At 42.2% G+C, this 18,467-nt stretch overlaps 1 protein-coding gene across 9 annotated transcripts in view; it reads left to right on the top strand.

Annotated features, from left to right (window-relative positions):
- bcor (BCL6 corepressor) overlaps positions 1–18,467 on the top strand; it is a 292,865-nt gene that overhangs the window by 77,308 nt on the left and 197,090 nt on the right. The window contains exon 1 of one of the 9 annotated variants that reach the window (XM_069889359.1): positions 1,815–1,899. The exons of 7 other annotated variants lie outside the window; for them this stretch is intronic. The gene's annotated coding sequence lies outside the window, so the exon portion shown is untranslated. Of the gene's footprint in view, positions 1–1,814; positions 1,900–18,467 lie in introns of those variants that run through there. One more of the 9 variants, XM_069889358.1, reaches the window with a different exon arrangement.

An 18,467-nucleotide genomic window follows, 5' to 3' on the forward strand; every position in this document is an offset into this window, starting at 1 on the left:
ACGCCCCCCCCCCCCCCACCGTGCATCGCATCACTTGTGTCATCAAAGCTGGCAGTGCTCCCGACAACATGACGGTGACAATACCACTGTCGTGGGTTGTATAAAAAGAGGCATTAAGTTAGCATGCAGGAGGGAGATTGAAAGGTTGGCTGAAAATGCATCAACAATAATCTCGCACTCATTGTCACCAAACCCAAGGAGTTGATTGTTGACTTCAGGAAGGGAAAATCAAATGTACGATCTAGTGATCATTGGGGGATCAGAGGTGGAGAGGGTGAGCAAATTTAAGTTCTTGGGAGTCACCATCTCAGAGGCTCTTTCATGGAGCCAGCACACTAAGGGCATTGTGAAGAAAGCATGTCAGCACCTCTCCTTCCTCAGGAGTTTGCATAGGTTTGGTATGACACCAGAAACCCTGGCAAATTTCTACAAATGTGTGGTGGAAAGTGTGCTGACCAGCTGCATCATGGTCTGGCATGAGTACACCAATGCTCCTAAGTGTCCAGCCCTACAAAAGGTTGTGGACACCGCCCAGGTCATTACAGGCAAACCTCCTCCCACCATCGAGCACATTTACAGGGATCATTGGCGAGCAGCAGCAAAGGATCCACACCACCCAGCAAATGTTCCCTTCTCACTGCTGCCATCAGGGAAGAGGAATAGGTGCCACAAGAGGGAACAGCTGCTACCCCTCCACCATCAGACTCCTCAACAACAAACTGAGAGACTCATTTAAAATACTTTTTTCGCACTTTGTTTGTTTTTGTTCTCTGTATTGCACAGTCAGTTGTTTACATTTGTTTGTTTACAGTGTGTACAATTTCCCCCCCCCCCCCCCCCCCATTACCAATAAGTGGTAATTCCGCCTGGCCAGTAGGAAAAAGAATCTCAGGATTGTATGTGATGTTATGTTTGTACGCTGGCAATAAATCTGAATCAAATATTTCCCAGAAACGAGTACCAATGAGCTGGACACAACCCTGAAAGGATCTACAGATGATTCAACTGTCAACAGATCATAGGGATAATATTAACACAATGAGATGTCAAAAATTGTGGTGAAAATGGTGTCATGCGTTCCAGCGCTTTCACAACCACGAAGCACATAATTTCATTTTTAAAGCAGACAAACTCGCAAACAAGCACCTTACAATGCACTTCTGCTGATGGACCATCCCTCAGCGAACCAAATTCTACAAGCACTGTCTGCCAGCCTGTGCGATACCTTTATGAAAACTACAGTGTAATTTACTGGACCTCGGACAGCATTTGAATCTTTTGTTAATGAAATGAAAGAGTGTCGAGCACATTGGAGTCCTTTGTACATCATACTCGCATCCTCCAAATTGCATGGTAATTATGGAGGCTGTAAGAATCGCACGACATCTGCTCTAAATGTTTAATAGATCCGCGATTAGAAGGATGTGATGGGGAGTTTTGCAATAGTAGCAAGAGCAGACTGCCGGTAATGGCAGTATCACCCAGCGATTCACACACAATATGTCACTGTTTTATTTGTACTCATCGTGGTTTTCTCTGTCAGTTAGGAAGGGGTTCCAATGATTTTTTTTCAAGCGAAGGGTTCCTGGACAAAGAAAATTAACGCATCTATTAGTTATTTGAGAAGCTAGATAGATTGCTGGGTTTTTTAAAATGTAAAAGGGATGGAAGTTGGAATGGATTCCTGCCGCGATGAGGTGCAACCAGCTGTGTTCTGTGTTGGGGGTCAGGCGGTGAAATTTGAGCATGCGTCACGTGCTTCCAGCAGCTCCCTTGAGGCGTGACCTGGCTCCCCTGCTTTCCAGTAGAGTGTGCTAAACGTAAATAACCCGCACTTGTGTTCAACTGTGTAGAGAGTCAATCATAAACTCAGGATACGTTGATTTTAAAAGCTGTAAGGTAAGCACGGGTATGACCATTGCATTTTAAATTGTGTTAATTTCCCACTCTCCTAAAGTTTCACTTTTCTCACCGAAATGTGCTGTGGTGGTTTTGTGAGCCTTAAACATCCAGTGGAGTCAAGTTAATTCACCTGTGGGATACAATTCCTCATGTTCAGATTGCAGTGAATGGACGTGGACTCACGATATTTAATTTTAGCAGAGACCATGCACATTACTAATAATTAATGCCTAAACAATCCTATTGTTCTCTGACCTTGTTGTAGTATACAGAATGAACAATGTGATTACACCATTAGTGTCGTTCACTTTTTATAAAGAGTACACCACCATGCAAACTAACTGGATCTTTTAGCCAGTTTTGGTTTTCTTCATGTTGATCGGGGTGGGTTTTTTTTAACGTCAGTTATTATACTGTGTAGTAAAACTCAGTGAGAACTGCATCTCTCAAAAAATAGAAGCACCAACTCAAAAACTTGTTGTTTATTCATTCACCCTTTGAAATGTACTTTGTTTCATCCAGTATTGTGTAAATTAGCATTTAAATACAGAAACATTGCGTTGCTTTGTGTGTTCCGTCTTGCGTAGAAGAAGCACTTCGTGAATTGCCAGGCACGACGTGTTGTTCAGAAAATGTATGTATGTTAGATAACTAACCGTACTTAAACTAGATTAGAGCCAACCCATATATGCGGTTTTGTGTGCGAGAAATATTTCAGACGGCGAGGCCTATACTAACAAGGAGATATCTATATCTTTGTATTTATTTATGTTCATATTTTATATATTTAAAAAGTGAATTCCACGTGTATACTCGTTTTTACATTTCAGAAATCGGCTTTGTGACGTTAGGTCTGTGATTTCGTGCGAAGGGCAAACGAGATCGAACATTCCGGGCGGGGATTGTGCGCCCTTCAAATGTTTCGCGTAAATATCGGAAAATAATGCAGAATGCGGAACATCAATTGACTGTTGACCAGAGTTAGTGGAACAGACGTGATAGGAGTCGCCTGTTCCACTGTATTTAAATGAAGCGTGCTCTATAAATTTATCACAGGTCATAAAAGACAGCTTGCTTCTGTAATCAGTCGGAAGCATGTTGGTCTTGTGACGGCGGTTGGCTGGCCGCACTGCAAAGTGAAGCTAGGAAAGAAATGTTATGTTTTTACAAAAAAAAACATCGTAACGGAGATCTAGTTTGGTGGCGATATATAACAGTAATGTATTTTTTTGAACAATGCCAAAATAAAGTTGTTTGAGCTCTTTGGACGTTCAAATCTAGCATTTTTGCTGTCACTTGGTTGTCTATAAACTGCACTTATTGGATTCGTGAATAATTACTTAATTTTCATTTGCAGTAAGCAAAACTGCAGTTTGTGTGAAACAAAGGTACTTCCTGTCGCTCTCATTCCTATTCTTAGACAAGGAGGATATCCTGGAACTCGCAGAAAATCATCTGTATATCATGCGGGGTGTATCTATTATTTTGAGTGTCTCCAGCCAGTAAAGCATTCTATTTAGAAATTGAGCGTCACGTAAAAAATAAGTTGACTTAAAATTGTAATAAATACTCAAAAAGTGCTGGAGAAATTCAACCTGCACCTCACGGCATCTTTTAAAATGTTCATGACACTAATATAGATTTTAAGTGCAAGCTTGGAAGGAATGCTGATTCTCGCCATCATGGGATATGTTCGTCCTCGGCCGTTTTCCAGAACTCGTGTTACACGTTGTGTTGCGCAGCAGACGAAGTAAAGGATTTTTTTTTAATCGGAAAAAGGTTTGCGGTAAGATCGTGTCAGGGGCCAAAGGAGGATTATTCAACAGGGGAGAGGTGAATTTCGGCTGTGGAAATGGATTGTGTATGGATTTGGGTGCGTTGTAAGTGGTGATTAGAGCGGCGTATTTGGAAAGCATGTGATCAGGGGTCTTGGTACAGAGTTTGCACACACCAAAGTCAGGAATCGCAGTTCAAATCTCTTTTTTGACCAGCATATGGTAAGAATTATTTGACATTTTTTAATACTTTTTGGGGACGTCCTTTGAAGTAGCTGGCTCATTATTCGGACAGGTATCCGAGAGTGGGTGTTCAAATTTAAAATTAAACAGTCAACAAACACATCAGGGGAAAATCCTTTCTCCAGATAGAGTGAAGGTATCTTAAATTTCCGAGCGGTAGGGATGGTATCGCTAGCATTAACAATAATTTGTTCTTCTTTTGTTGTTTGGGGTACCTCGTATTGGTCCATATTGGCATACTTTCTCTTCTAATTTCAATATGTTTAGTGGTGGTGGGGTGCAGGTGGAAGAGAAAGACAATGCTTCATGTGAAATTGGGCATAAAACTTGTATAAATACAGAGAAGAGTCTGAGAGGAATGTTGCAAAGCAAAATGGGATAAGTAGAAGGATAATCAGGAAAACCACCCAACTGGAGCTGGTTTATGAATGAAGCGGATGCATAATTGAGTAGATAGTGCAACATCTATCTGAGCGGTGACATGAAAACATTCCAGTTCTCCTGTGTAGTAACAGGTCTACGTGTGGAGATGCCATCACACTGACTCTACACAAAGCCCTGGAACACCTGGACAGCAAAGATTCATTCATCAGGATGCTCTTTATCTACTACAGTTCATCATTTAACTGATCAGCAAACTCCAAGACCTGGGAATTAACACCCCCACAGTGTAATTGGATCATGGATTTCCTCGCCTCCAGACCACAATCAGTGAAGATTGGTAAGAACTTCTCCACAATATCCATCAGTTCTGGATCACCACAGGGCTGTGTTATTAGCCGGCGGCTCTACTCACTTTACATCCATGACTGTATAGCTCAGTGTGACAATAATACCATCTACAAATTTACCAATGATATCATGGTAGTATAAAGGAAGGAATGAGTCACCATACAGGAGATTGGAAACTTGGCTGAATTGTGCACTCGATGTCACCAAAACTAAAGAGCTGATTGTCGACTTCAGGAAAGGAAAACCAGAGGTAATCAATCCAGTGATCATTGGGGGATCAGAGGTGGAGAGGGGGAGCAAATTTAAGTTCTTGCAAGTCAATATCTCAAAAGATCTTTCCTGAACCCAACACACTAAAGGCATTGTGAAGAAAGCACATCAGCATTTCTACTTCCACAAGAATTTGCAGAGGTTTGGTATGACTCCAGAAACATTGCAAATTTCTGCAGAGGTGTAGTGGAAAGTGTGCTGACTGGTCGCATCATTGTCTGGTATGGAAACACCAATGCCCCTGAGCATAAAGCCCTCCAAAGGTAGTGGACACAGACCAGGACATCACAGGCAGAACTCTTCCCCACTATTGAGTACATCTACTGAGAATGTTGCCATCAGAGAGCAGCAGCCATCATCAAAGACACTCACCACCCAGTACACACTCTGTTTTTGCTGCTACCATCAGGAAAGAGGTATAGATCCCACAAGACTCACACTATCAGGTTAAGGAACCCCTGCACCATCCAACTCCTCAATGACAAAGCCAATCATACTCATTTAAGGACTCTTGTACATTTTATTGATTTTCTTTTTGTTTTATCCATATTGCACAGTCAGTCTGATTACATTCGTTATCTGTTTATAGTTCTTTGTTTACATGTTTTACATTGTGTACAGTTCAATTTTGCATTACCAATTATTTCTGCCATGTCCATAGGAAAAAGGAATCTCAGAGTTGTATGTGAGGTCAGAGGACATACATGACAATAAATCTGATCTAAAATCTGAAATATAGTTAATGTTTTGGGTCAATGGCTCTTTGTCGAAGTATTGTAGTTTGAGATTCTGTTGAACGAACAGTGAGTGATCTGAGGTTAACTATCTTTATGGATATTGTCTGGCCTACAGTATTTCCAGCACATTGGGTTTTTTTTCCAGGTTTTCAGCATCTTGCCTTCATGTCCTAGTTTTTGAGCTCCAAATTGAATTTGAGGGTCTACCAGACAAGGAATTTTTTTCTTGAGGTTACTTTATTATTTAATTTGTTAATTTATACAGTTTTTACACAATTCCAAAACTAAAGTGGTCTACTCCTGACTTTGTGTCTAACAAATAGCTCTAAGAAGTTCGTTTTTAATCTCTTTCAAGTACCTGAAGCTCTGTCCACTAGACTTCATTTCCACCCCACCCCCTGCTCTTGCTACCGATATGGATCATAATGTCTACCTGTTCATTCTTCCCTTTCAATGGTATCAAACAGACAGGTTCCACACTTCTGCTGGCAGAATCCAGCTCTCTTCTGACTGTAGATTGTTAGTTGGAATATAAAAGCTATTGTCCTTACTTTTGGGCCACCATGTCAAACCTTTATAATCCCAGCCATCATTTTATCTCCATAATCTTGCACAATTAATTTAGAATTCAATAAAATTAATTTAGAAATCATTATCTTTTGAGGTCCAAACTTTTCAATTATTTTAGCTCCCCAAACTCCATCAACATTACTTCACTCCTCTCTGGTGCCCACAACTTTTACCTGTTCACACTTCCCCTTCTATGGCATGACACACAGTTAAATTTTACACATATGGTTGCAGAATCCATTTCTACCTTGCCACCTGCTCTCCACCTTGTTGTTCATTGGTTCACAATGTACTTTGGATTGAGCCTTCACGCAAGACTTGATTACCTGGCCATCAATTTCTTCCCACAACCTTGCACAAAGTGGTTGAATGAACAGCATCCAATAAATGGTCAAAATAAAGTCACCAATTGTTTAAACTAAGATAGGATGCAGAAAAGACAACTTAAGGGTTTCACAGAATCATTGACGTGGGATAAATTACATGGAAAGAAGATCTGAGGATGAAGGGTTTTGAAAACATGGATGAGAACTTTATAAAATATAATGGACTGGCATCAGTTTTGATTAGCCAGAAAAGAGTTTACAGATGAAGAAGTTGTCTTGGAAATTTGAAAACAGAAGAAATATTATGAACCTGAGTTTATGAAAGATTGAAATGAAACGCTAGTCAGGTTAACATAATTAGAGCATAAGAGACAAAGAAATCATGGATGGGAGTTTTAAGATAAATACAAACAGAATGGAAAATATTAGAGATGTAAAAAAGATGGTCTCATCAATGGAAAAGATATGGGGCAAGGTAAAGGTTCCATTATTGTCATGTAATACTACATTTAGAATGTAACATACTTGAAATTCTTTAACTTTTGTCTCTGTAAGGCAGAGAGTCACCACTTTGTCCAGCACCCTTCACAGAAAGCTACAGCATCTGGTGTTCCTAGGCGGTCTCCCTCCAAGTACTGACCAGGCCTGAACCTGCTTAGCTTCCGCCATCAGACAATCTCAGGAGTATTCAGGCTATTAGGCGGAGGAATTGGTCTGTACTAGGGTAGTTAAAAAGCAAGTTTGTGGGAAGAATTTGATAGTCAGATAACAAGGTTTGAGATGGTGACCACATCACCTTTTTCTACCTCTGACATGTCTGCCATTTCTGTTTATATTTCCCTTAAAACCCCAATCCAAGGCCTTTATTGAAGGCCTTGAAGTTTGGAAGTTTAGAGATGATAGTTTCTAAATTACTGCCAGTACCACATGCAAGTGACGCAAAGTACTTAATCAAGTACCATTAAGCATAGAAGCAGGAAGCTGGAGCAAATGAATAGAGAGAGAGAGATGATGCAGGAGGGAGGATTTTGGATTCCTGTGGAATTGATCATTTCTGGGGAGATTGGGCTTCTACATTTCAAACTGGAATGGAGTCAATATCCTTCCAAGGGGTTTTGCTCAGCCTGTTGCAAAGGGTTGAAATACCTTGGCAAGGCTTTGGGAAACTCTTTAGAATGGAGGAATGATGAAGTGGAAATTAAGAAGGCAGAAAGAAAGCAAAAGTGCAGGTGATGACTATTTCAGAAGAATGTACGATTTATTGTTCTTGATAATTATCAAATAATTGGGTGTTTAGGCGAGAATCTAAGTATTTTCCCTAATATTCCGATTTTTAAAAAAAAGCCATCAACGGCAGCTTGCATTTTTAAGCACCTGTACCACAGTAAAATGTCTTGAGGAATAGCAATGGTTATCAAAGATGACAACGCGATCAATGACTCTTCCACACAAATGGAGGAAAGGCCCAGAGAAACGATTGTGAAACTGCATCAAAGCGGCTACCGCTTTTCTGACAAAACTGAATGGAACAATGTAATTGCAATAGGCTTCCAAAATAACGTTCCCTTCTTCTCGGAGGATCGCGGTGTCCCCTGCTGGATATCTCCTTGTGGTTTAAGTGCAGGGATTTACCATTCTTTGATTATAGCACCTGTATGTCAGTGCTGTGTACTTTCCAGTTGAGAGCTTGCTGTTTCAGCTCAACTTTTTTTGCCTGATGATGATCGAGGCGAATCCGAGAGGGAGAGCTCACTTCAATCACTTTACCCCCTCAGGTTTCAATTTTAAATTAGTTGACGAACGTCTTTGAAGACATTTTACGATATTTTACTAAATGATCAAAACATTTGTGAATTGTTCAGTAGATTTGGGGTGGACATAGACTTTCGCCTGAAAGGCACTCTCTTGTGCCCCCAGCCTGTCACCTCCCAGCGAATGTGTGTTATGGTTAGTAAAGGAAATAGTATCTCTCTGTCGTGTTGTATATCGCCTTCACGACGCTGCAGTCAGTACTCAGCCGGTGTCTGTTGGGGGTGGGAACTGGGAAGCAATTGATTTTAAGCTGACGTGATGGCGATGCAAAGGAAATGGCCATCCATCAGGCAGTTATATATCGCTGAAGGCCGTGTTTATTCCAGATTGTCAACGGTCATAAAATCTTGTTCACTAGCAGTGACCGTTGTCGGTGATTGACTTGACCTATACAGAGATATCCCAGGTTTCCGCCCCCTTCACACGTATGGCAGATCTTTCCTGACGCTGTCATGTCATAGTATTGTATTTCTCGGCCTTGCTATCACCTGCGGTCGTTCCCGACTGAAATGAAGTCGGTAGCAGGTTTCCTACATGTGACAGCAATATGAAAATCATTCTTTTTAAAAAATGTTTTGCGTTGGCTATACAGTCGACATCGTGATTCTCCTCCAGGAAAGGTCACCACTGACAGTCAGCCCCTTGGATTACCGCATTCCGCGGTGCTCTTCAAGCCAATCACTCGCCTCGCATGGCAGCGTTTATCTCCAATGTGCTTCGTGGTCTCTTATTCCTTCAAAATTTATCCTTTAATACGTTTAAAGGCTTTTAAATAGACAGGACCACTGGATAAAGGGTCCCAACCCGAAACTTAACTGTCTGTCTCTGCCAGGGATGCTGCCTGACCTGAGTTTCTCAACAGCTCATTGTTTGCTCAACTCTCAGCACATTTCCGTCCAACCGTTTAACTTCATCGGGCGATTCCGGAGAATACTGACGTATTTTCGAAGTCATCCCCTTATTGAGGCACAGAAATATTCAAACACCACACGTTTAATATAATGAATCTGAGGTGGATAGCAATAATTTAGTCCACCTACCCCATCCAACCCCTCCTCTCTTTCACCACATGCTTTCAATTGAAAACATTCGCCGTATCGTACTCAGAGTCGAGCTTTCAAAACCTCGATCGTTTAATGCTCTGGGATGACTCTGAGCAGCGTGGAAGTGCTTATTTATTATTTCCGTGTATTGTGAAACAACTTGGAATCCATCCAGCGATTTGGACTCCCTGCGGTTTGGTGATCGATGGTTTTCCCAGTTTCGAACCAATAATTATAACCAATGTGCCATCGGTGCTTCAGAGCAAAAGATCTTTCCAACCGACAGGCGGGACACGGGAGAATGAAAGACGTTTGCCTAAAAACTCTTGGTTTCTGCGAATTATCAGCATTGCGTTGACTGGTACTAAAACTAGGTTGCGCAAGACGTTGAACTAAGTTTAGTGGAAGCTACGAGTACACGTGAAGGAATAAAATGTTCGTTTCACACAGACACCAAAAGCCTGCTCCTGATCTATTCAGATTCTACGCACAGCTCCAGCGCAGTCCTTTCCCTCCCATCTGAAACTCTTCAATTGCTCAGAGCATGCGTCAACTCCCACCCTGACCTACTCGCGCACCCCCACTCCCGGTCGCGACACGGTTGCTTCATCTTTTCTGTCTCGTCGTCACCGATGCTGGGCTTCCCTGCCTACTGCCCACAACGTTAGTTTTTGGATCACCGGTACAGTATAGCTCAACTCAATCTGGCAACAACAATTGTATGTCGACTGGAACTCTTAAAGTCCCCGAAAGACACTTACCAGGTGTCCAATAAGGCAAAACAAAAAGTCAGATGATTAAAAGCTTGATCAAAAAGGTAGATTTTAGTGAGCAACTGAAATAGAAGCGAGGTACATATTATAGGGTAAAATGGCATAATTTAGGGCTGAATGAATGGTCTCCAATCCAGGAGTTACCAAATAGTGCAGGAAAGTAAAGCAATCTGAAATTTGTGTCCCCAGTAACCGTCTACATCAAGTGCATCCAACTGCAGCTCCTCTTGGATTCTCTGAAGAGGCAACGTGTCATAGATCCGAGTTTTAGGGAGCTGGTCACACCACAGGTTCAGCAAGATAGATGGGTGATAGCCAAGGAAGGGCAGGCAGTCAGGAATCTCTGTACCTTACAAACAAGTATACTGTTTTGGATAGATGGGTTGGATATCCTTCAGGCGAAAATAACTGCAGCAGACAGATTAGCAACTGGCTTTGTTGAATTGGAGGGTCGGGCAAAGAATGGTGAAAGGGCACTCTTTGGTCAGGGTATACAATGGTATTTCTGTGGCCACAACCAAAACTATAGGACGGTGTGGTACCAATGCCTATTTGATACCAGGGTCAAGGATATCAAAGTAAGTATAGGATGTACTGAAAGTGGTGTGTATGTGTAAAAAAGGGGAGGGGAGTGATTGGGGTCAATATTGCAACTAACCATGCAGGCAGGAAGAGAGATGAGGTTCTATAAAGAAAATTAAGGGTTTCCTCGGAAGTTACAACTTTGGACAAATTTATTCTGATAATGTAGGAAGTGCTTTGGGATACTTCACAATGTTAAATATTCTATAAAATGCAAGTTGTTATTTATTTCAAATCAATTTGCAAAACAGTAAGGAAATTTACAAATTTGTTGTGGGGTGCATCCCAGCAATCTTTCTTTGGCTTGGCTTCGCGGACGAAGATTTATGGAGGGGGTAAAAAGTCCACGTCAGCTGCAGGCTCGTTTGTGGCTGACAAGTCCGATGCGGGACAGGCAGACACGATTGCAGCGGTTGCAAGGGAAAATTGGTTGGTTGGGGTTGGGTGTTGGGTTTTTCCTCCTTTGCCTTTTGTCAGTGAGGTGGGCTCTGCGGTCTTCTTCAAAGGAGGTTGCTGCCCGCCAAACTGTGAGGCGCCAAGATGCACGGTTTGAGGCGTTATCAGCCCACTGGCGGTGGTCAATGTGGCAGGCACCAAGAGATTTCTTTAGGCAGTCCTTGTACCTTTTCTTTGGTGCCCCTCTGTCACGGTGGCCAGTGGAGAGCTTGCCATATAACACGATCTTGGGAAGGCGATGGTCCTCCATTCTGGAGACGTGACCCTTGGATAAACCCACAAAATGCTGGAGAAACTCTGGGTCAGACAGCTTCCATGGAAGACAAAAGATGGTTGATGTTTTGGACAAAACCCTCCATCAGGAATAGTAAGAAGCAGCTGGACTCCTGAATTAAAGGGTTGGGGGAGGAGTACAGGTTGGCAGGTGATGGTGAATACAGGTGGAAGTGAAATAAATCGGTGTGGGGGAGGGGAGGTGGTAGGTAAGAAGCTAGGAGCTGATAGCTCTCTTGAATAATCTTTGATAATCTTGACTGCCTTCATTGAATGATAGGCATCACTTGACTTTTATGTCGGCCACTCACTGTTTTGCTACAAAAGAAAAGGGCAAAAAGGTAACTTTTTTTGGGTATCATATCTCCAACAACAGCCTTCATTGCCTTGTCACAAAGTATATAATTATATTTGCAAAATTATTTCTGCTTCTCAAAGCAGATTTAACACTTGACATTTTTTTTCATATCTCAAGAGCTGCCCATTGTTTTCTGATTTCCTTAAATTAGATAAATCATATTATTTCAATATCTCAAAGGGGCAGTATGGCATTCAGAATCTTGATGTTTACATGGGTAGTTTTCTTCGTAAAAGAGTTAAAACACTGTTATCCTTTTAAGAAGGTGTAATTGTCTTTGTTACATCCAGTCCTGAGCCAAAATAAGGTGAAATTCCAAGTCACTCTTGGACTAATTAACTTAAGTAATTGAAAGAATTTGCAACACAAAAGCTTTTAATCAACTTGCCAACAGGGCCACAAAATCATCTATCATCAAGATTCACAATGAGATTTTGGAAAATATGAACCACTTTCCAATATCTCAAGAGCTCTGTTTTGGTGAAAGAAGACAGTGACAAAATTCACCATCTCCTCAAGCATATACTTTGACCATCAGAAGTAAAGCAGATTCAAAGATCAAAACCTCTAATCTGGCTCCAAGCTCGTAGTATATGAGGCAACAATATTCCCCATCCTCCTGTGCAATATCATTTCAAAGCTTTGCAGCCATGAATTTGATGCAGTCAACTTAAAATCCTCTATAGACATTGACAGCATGAACAAACTCATATCAGAATCCTCTTCCCAGCCAATATTATGGTTGATCTAAATCTATAGGTTCCTATGAACAGATGTCAGTGTTCCTAAGATGACACCAGACTCTCAAAACATGTGCCATACTCTGCTGCATTATACAAAATCTCCATAATGGAAGTGGGCAAGCGTTTGGTAGATGGAGTACAATGTTGGTAAATGCAAGGTAATCCACTTTGGAAGGAAAATAGAAAATCAGAATATTATTTATCAGATTGCAGCATGTTCTTGTGCAGAGAGACTTGGGAGTACTAGTGGATGAATTGTAAAAGGTTGGTTTGCAGGTGCACAGGTAACGAAGAAGGCAAGTAGAATGTTGGCCTTCATTGCTAGAGGGATTGAATTTAAGTAAAGGGAGATTCAGCTGCACCTGAAATACTGTGTGCAGTTCTGGTCTCCTTACTTGAGAAAAGATGTACAACTTTGGAGGCAGTGCAGTTATATCAAAATATATGAATCCTAGGAAGATTTAATTATGATGAGTTTTGCATTTTAACTTTCAGATGGTAAGTTTTCTTTAATTTATTCAGATTTTTGATGATCTCATCTGATCTGCATGTTATTGCTCATAAGAACCTGATGGTGAGCCACTTGCTAACCTTCTGGTGAACTCACAAACTGCTGCTGGGGAGTTGAATCCCAGATTTGGATCAAGTGATGATGCAGCAGCAAGATGAGGAAGGTATAGAACTTGGAATGGAGGCCTCAAGTAGTGGTAGTCTCCAGCATCTAAAGCTCTTGTCCTTGGTCGAAGGTGACAACTTTTAGGAAATGTTGTTGGTGTAGCCTGGTGAGGCCTTGGGAAGAAATTACAGTTACAGCTCCAGGATTCCATTCTAGGCTCAGCGATCCAGCTAAATGGCCTTATCTTCTTCAGAGCAGACAGACGCTGCTGTTTCTGCCAAGACTCTCGGAGGGGGGGACTATGCATTTACATCAGTGAGAACTGGTGCACAAATGTCTCTGTTGTAAAGAGATAGAATATCTGATGGTGCAATGCAGACTCTTCTCCCTGCCCAAGGAATTCTCAGCTTCGCTAATTGTCACAGTTTATGTTCTGTCTTCTGCTAACGAAGGTGAAGCCATGAAGGAGCATTATGATGCCATCTGCAAAGCCCTGACAGTGCTAGATTGTAGCTGGTGACTTCAACCACGCCAACCTGAAAACAGTCTTCCCTTAGTTTCAACAGTATGTCACCTTCGCCACCAGATGAGAAATACCCTGGATTGGATATACACCAACATCTCTGGTGCGAACATGACTGCCCCTTGTCCCCCACCTTGGATACTCAGATCACCCTAGCCTACAGACAACATGAACTAAGCCAATTCACAGGGAAACCAGGATGTGGCCCAGGGGCAGGGAAAATAGCAGCACTACAGGCCTGCTTTGAGACTACAGACTAAAGCTGTTTCAGGGAGGCAGCCACCTAAAACAGACATGTAAACATTGAGGAATACACAAGCTCATTGACTGGCTACATCAGCAAGGGCATTGAGGATGTCACTAAGATCAAGCATTTCACAACCAGGGCTAACCAGAAATCATGGCCCAGGCACTTCTCCGATCTCGTGATGCTGCCTTCAGGACAGGAGACACGATGGCACTAAGATCAGCCAGGGCTGAACTCTCCCATGCAATGAGTTGCATTCCAAAGAAAACATTTAAAATCTCGTGTTATGATGCGAGAATAACAAGCCAAGACTCAACATGCACGAGATAAAAGAGATGATCATGTACTTCAGGAAGAACTGGAGAGAGTAGAGAGCACCAAGTTCCTTGGTGTCCACTTAACACTTGGCCTAACCTGGACACAAAATATCCTCACTTGTCAGGAAAGTGCATCAGCAACTGCACTTCCTGAGAAGTCTGAAGTGGGCAAGGCGACCAGACACCATCCTGATAACTTTATACAAGAGTTCTATTGAGAGCATCCTGGATCCTGGCCAGTGCATCACAGTGTGGTATGGTTGCTTGTAGAGCATTGAATCGGAGGTCAATCCACAGGAACATTAAAGTGGCAGAGAGTATTTCAATTCATGTTGTTTTATCAACCAGGAGCGGTAGGCAGTTTGAGATTACTGTGTCATAGTGAAATAGTAAAAGGAAAATTATTTACACATTCTAAATAACCAATTTTCTTTTTTTTTTTAAAAAGAAAAATTTATGTTTCCGATGGTAGGTCAGCTGTGATTTGATTCACTAGCTGGGTAACATTTTCAAATAACATTAAATCAAGAATTGGATATGGGTAGAGAGATGAGAGATGAACTGTTAAAAGCCACCAAGAACCCACTTAAGGGTTCTCTGTGACACAGATGAACTTCAGTAGATTCTGGAATAGTTCCAAACTGTGGAGTCTTGTTGCCACTCGAGAAGAACTGTGTTCCATCACAGTCTGTTACCTCATGGCATATCCCTTGCCTTGCCTTTATGTTCAAACAAGGGATTAGAAAAATCACACCAGGAGGAGCACCAACATCGTATTTAATAATCCACTGACAGTCTGGTGAAGTTATAACATAGAACCATTTGCTAAGCAACTGAAGTAGAAAAATGTAGACAGTACTAGGTGGTCCCACAATCAATTAATCAGATTAAAGCTCCAGCCCTACCACATTCAGTTGAAACTATTGATGGAAAATTAAACAAATCACTTGAGTTGAGGATCCATGAACATGTATCCATTCTCACAATGCATGAGCCCAGTTCACTAATGGAGAAATGACTGAAAAACATTGCTGAAGGTTTGACATTTGTTTCATAATGTAGGAACAGAATCAATGTATGTTAAAGTAATTGCATGTGGAGAAGAAATTTGGATAAGAATAGATCAGACAATGCATTTCTGTACAGAAGGAAGACATTCAGCTTTCAACCCTTCGAGTAACAAACTTGTGAAAGGCTTTTGAGAGGGTGCAAAAGAGAGTCACCAAAATGATTCCAGGTATGATGGACTTTGAATAAATTTCTCTTCTTGAAACAGAAAATAAGAAGAGGGCATTCATACCCTTATATCTGCATTCATCATTCAGTATGATCTGGGCTGATTTCTACCTCACCATAACATTTCTGCATTAACCCCATATCCATTAATTCCCTTAATATCTAGAAATGTACTGATCTCTGTCTTGAAAGGACTGGCTTGGGTTCCCAAAAGGTGGTGAGGGCACGAGTACAATTTCCTGCAGTCACAGGGGTAGGTGCCAAGGGGATGATTGGTGGGAAGGGAAAGTGGACAAGGGAGTCATGGAGGGAACAAACCCTGTGGCTGGCAGAGAGGGGAAGAGGTGTCTGGTGGTGGGATCATATAGTCAGTGGCAAAAATGGTAGAGGATGATATATTGGATGCAGAGACTGGTGGGGTGGTTGGTGAGGACAAGGGAAATTCTTTGTTTCACTATTTTGAAGTAGAGAGATCAGAACTGTACACAAAATATTACAAACTATGGCAGGACTCTCACCAGGACCCTATGTAATTCCAGCACATCGTCTTTTGTATCCAAATCCTCCTGCAGTAAAGGCCAATATACTATTTGTCTTTCTAATTGCTTTCTGTAACAGCACATTAGTTTTCAGCAATTCCTGTTCAAGGACATTCGGGTTGTTCCAAACAACAAAACCTTTTAGAGAAACACAAAACCTACAGATGCTGGAATCTTGAGAAAGCAATGTGAAGATGGAGGGGCTCATTAGGACAAGCAGTGTCCAGTGCTGGTTAGCGTGAATGGTCAGTTAACTTTTTGGGTCAGAAAACTTAATAACTTGCCATTTACAAATGCTGAGATTTAGCTTTATTGAAAGATGTGTAGCAATCTAACATAAAAATTTTAAAATGGAAGTGTAGAGGCAATATTAATATAAAGTGTTCCAACAGCAGAAGAATCAACAACCAGGGGAAAGAGTATAAAGATAGTGTGAATGAATGCACCAGCTCTTGTGGTATTTCATAATGTATTATAGCAAACACTTTTTACCCCCTCCATAAATCTTCGTCCGCGAAGCCAAGCCAAAGAAGATAGCAAACACACATGGCAAGTAGTTGATCTTGACTGCCATAGTTTGTGTGTGTGACCATATTTTGTCTTTGCAAAATTGAGGACACAAAACACACTGGCGCCACTGTAATTGTGGAAGTGACCCAATGGCATTTGGTTCACAGCAGCACCAAGTTATAGTGATAGGATTCCATTTGGCAGGTTGTCCAAGTAGGTCCTAGCCTGTGGTTAAAATTAAAACCTCACAAGCTTTGTCTGACAGAATTTAGAGGATATATCCAATTAAAGTGAAAAAATCAGGTTGGTTAAGACTTCCACTGTAGCTATTATATTGATTTGTAAAGCGACTGAAGACTAATTAAGTTCCAAAATGCCCTGTGCTCCCCTCGGAAATTTTACCTGGAAGAATAACCAAATGTATTTAGAATTCACCATTGGCTTGGTCCTTGGGAGAATTTAAAAGTAATCTGAGTATCATTTATCCATTTTTATGGGTGTAGAGCTCATCGAAAGAACCAAAGACGTTGATCCAAACCAAGGCTTTTATTAGCAAAAGACAGGAGCTCTTCACAGGTGGCCGACCAGTCCGGAATGATTCGACCTGGCTAGGGACACAACCCTTTAAGGCCCAGACAGCAGGCGTGGCTTAGCTCTCAGCCAATCGCTGTAAGCACAGTCTAGATACTGTAACTGTATACACTATATACATTGGTGATAGATCTGTACTATCACAATGGGTAAATGTAAGAAACAGTTGTGCAAATTTCAGAATTCTATAAAATAATTAGAATTGGCCAAGAACCGACACTGACAATGATTGCTTGAATTTAAATGAAACCACATGGCATTATGATTAAAAGCTAAACACAGGCTGCTGAGGAACTCTTTACATTGGAGAGACGGGACACAAACAGGGACATCACTTTGTTGAGCATCTTGGCTCTGTCTGTTGCAATAGCAGGGATCTCCCAGTGGCAACCCATTTTAATTCCTTGTCCTATTCCCATGCCGACATGTCTGTCTATTATCTCATGCACTGCCAGACTGAGACCACCTGCAAATTGGAGGAACAACAACAGCAACTTCTCTGGTTTCCCTTAGTTCCTCCACCACCCCCCCCCCCCCCTCTCCCAGTCTCTCCCTTTCCCATATCCCTGTCTCTTTTCCATGATCCGTGTCTCTCCCTTTAGGCCCTTTCATGCCAAGCCTCCGCCTGGAGGCCAGCTATAAGTGCGGAGGGAAAACTTATAGCTCTATGAAAGGCACGTTTTAGAGCAGCCCTAAAAGGCTGCTCCTGCATTGGATTTGTATTGAACACCGCCTCATAGCACCCTCTGTAGCCGATGGAGCAGGCTGTCTAATGCCATAGTGCCACCCATAATAAATATGCAGCAGAACAATGGCCATGTTACCTACCCATAGTCCCCCACACAGCTGGAACCGCTCTGTGTTTCCCAGAACAGTTCCAGCTGCATGGGAGATTATGGATAGGGAAGACAGCCATTGCTCTGCCATGTTTTGAGCCACTGACAAACAGTGCCAAAGTCTGAAGTGGTCCAGTGAGGTGCCAGAGCAGCCGTTGGGGCTATCACAGCCCACACTAGCACCAATTGCCCCCCCCCCCACTCTGTCAGCCCCTCCTGACCTGACAGCCTCTGCCCTGATGGCTCCCGCTGCCCTACCCCCAACCTTGCAGCTCCTACCAGTTGCTCCTACCCTGAGGGGGTCATGGAGGGAGAGGGATGAGTGGGTGGGAGAGAGAGGGAAGATGGGTTGCAGGCTGTTGATTTCATCACGACATCAGCCAGCCGCTCGCAATGACAGTACATCCATATGAGGCAGCGGAGCACAGCACTCCACCGATTACCCTTCCCCGACTGT

This window comes from Narcine bancroftii, chromosome 7 (assembly GCF_036971445.1).
Source record: "Narcine bancroftii isolate sNarBan1 chromosome 7, sNarBan1.hap1, whole genome shotgun sequence".
NCBI lineage: Eukaryota > Metazoa > Chordata > Chondrichthyes > Torpediniformes > Narcinidae > Narcine > Narcine bancroftii.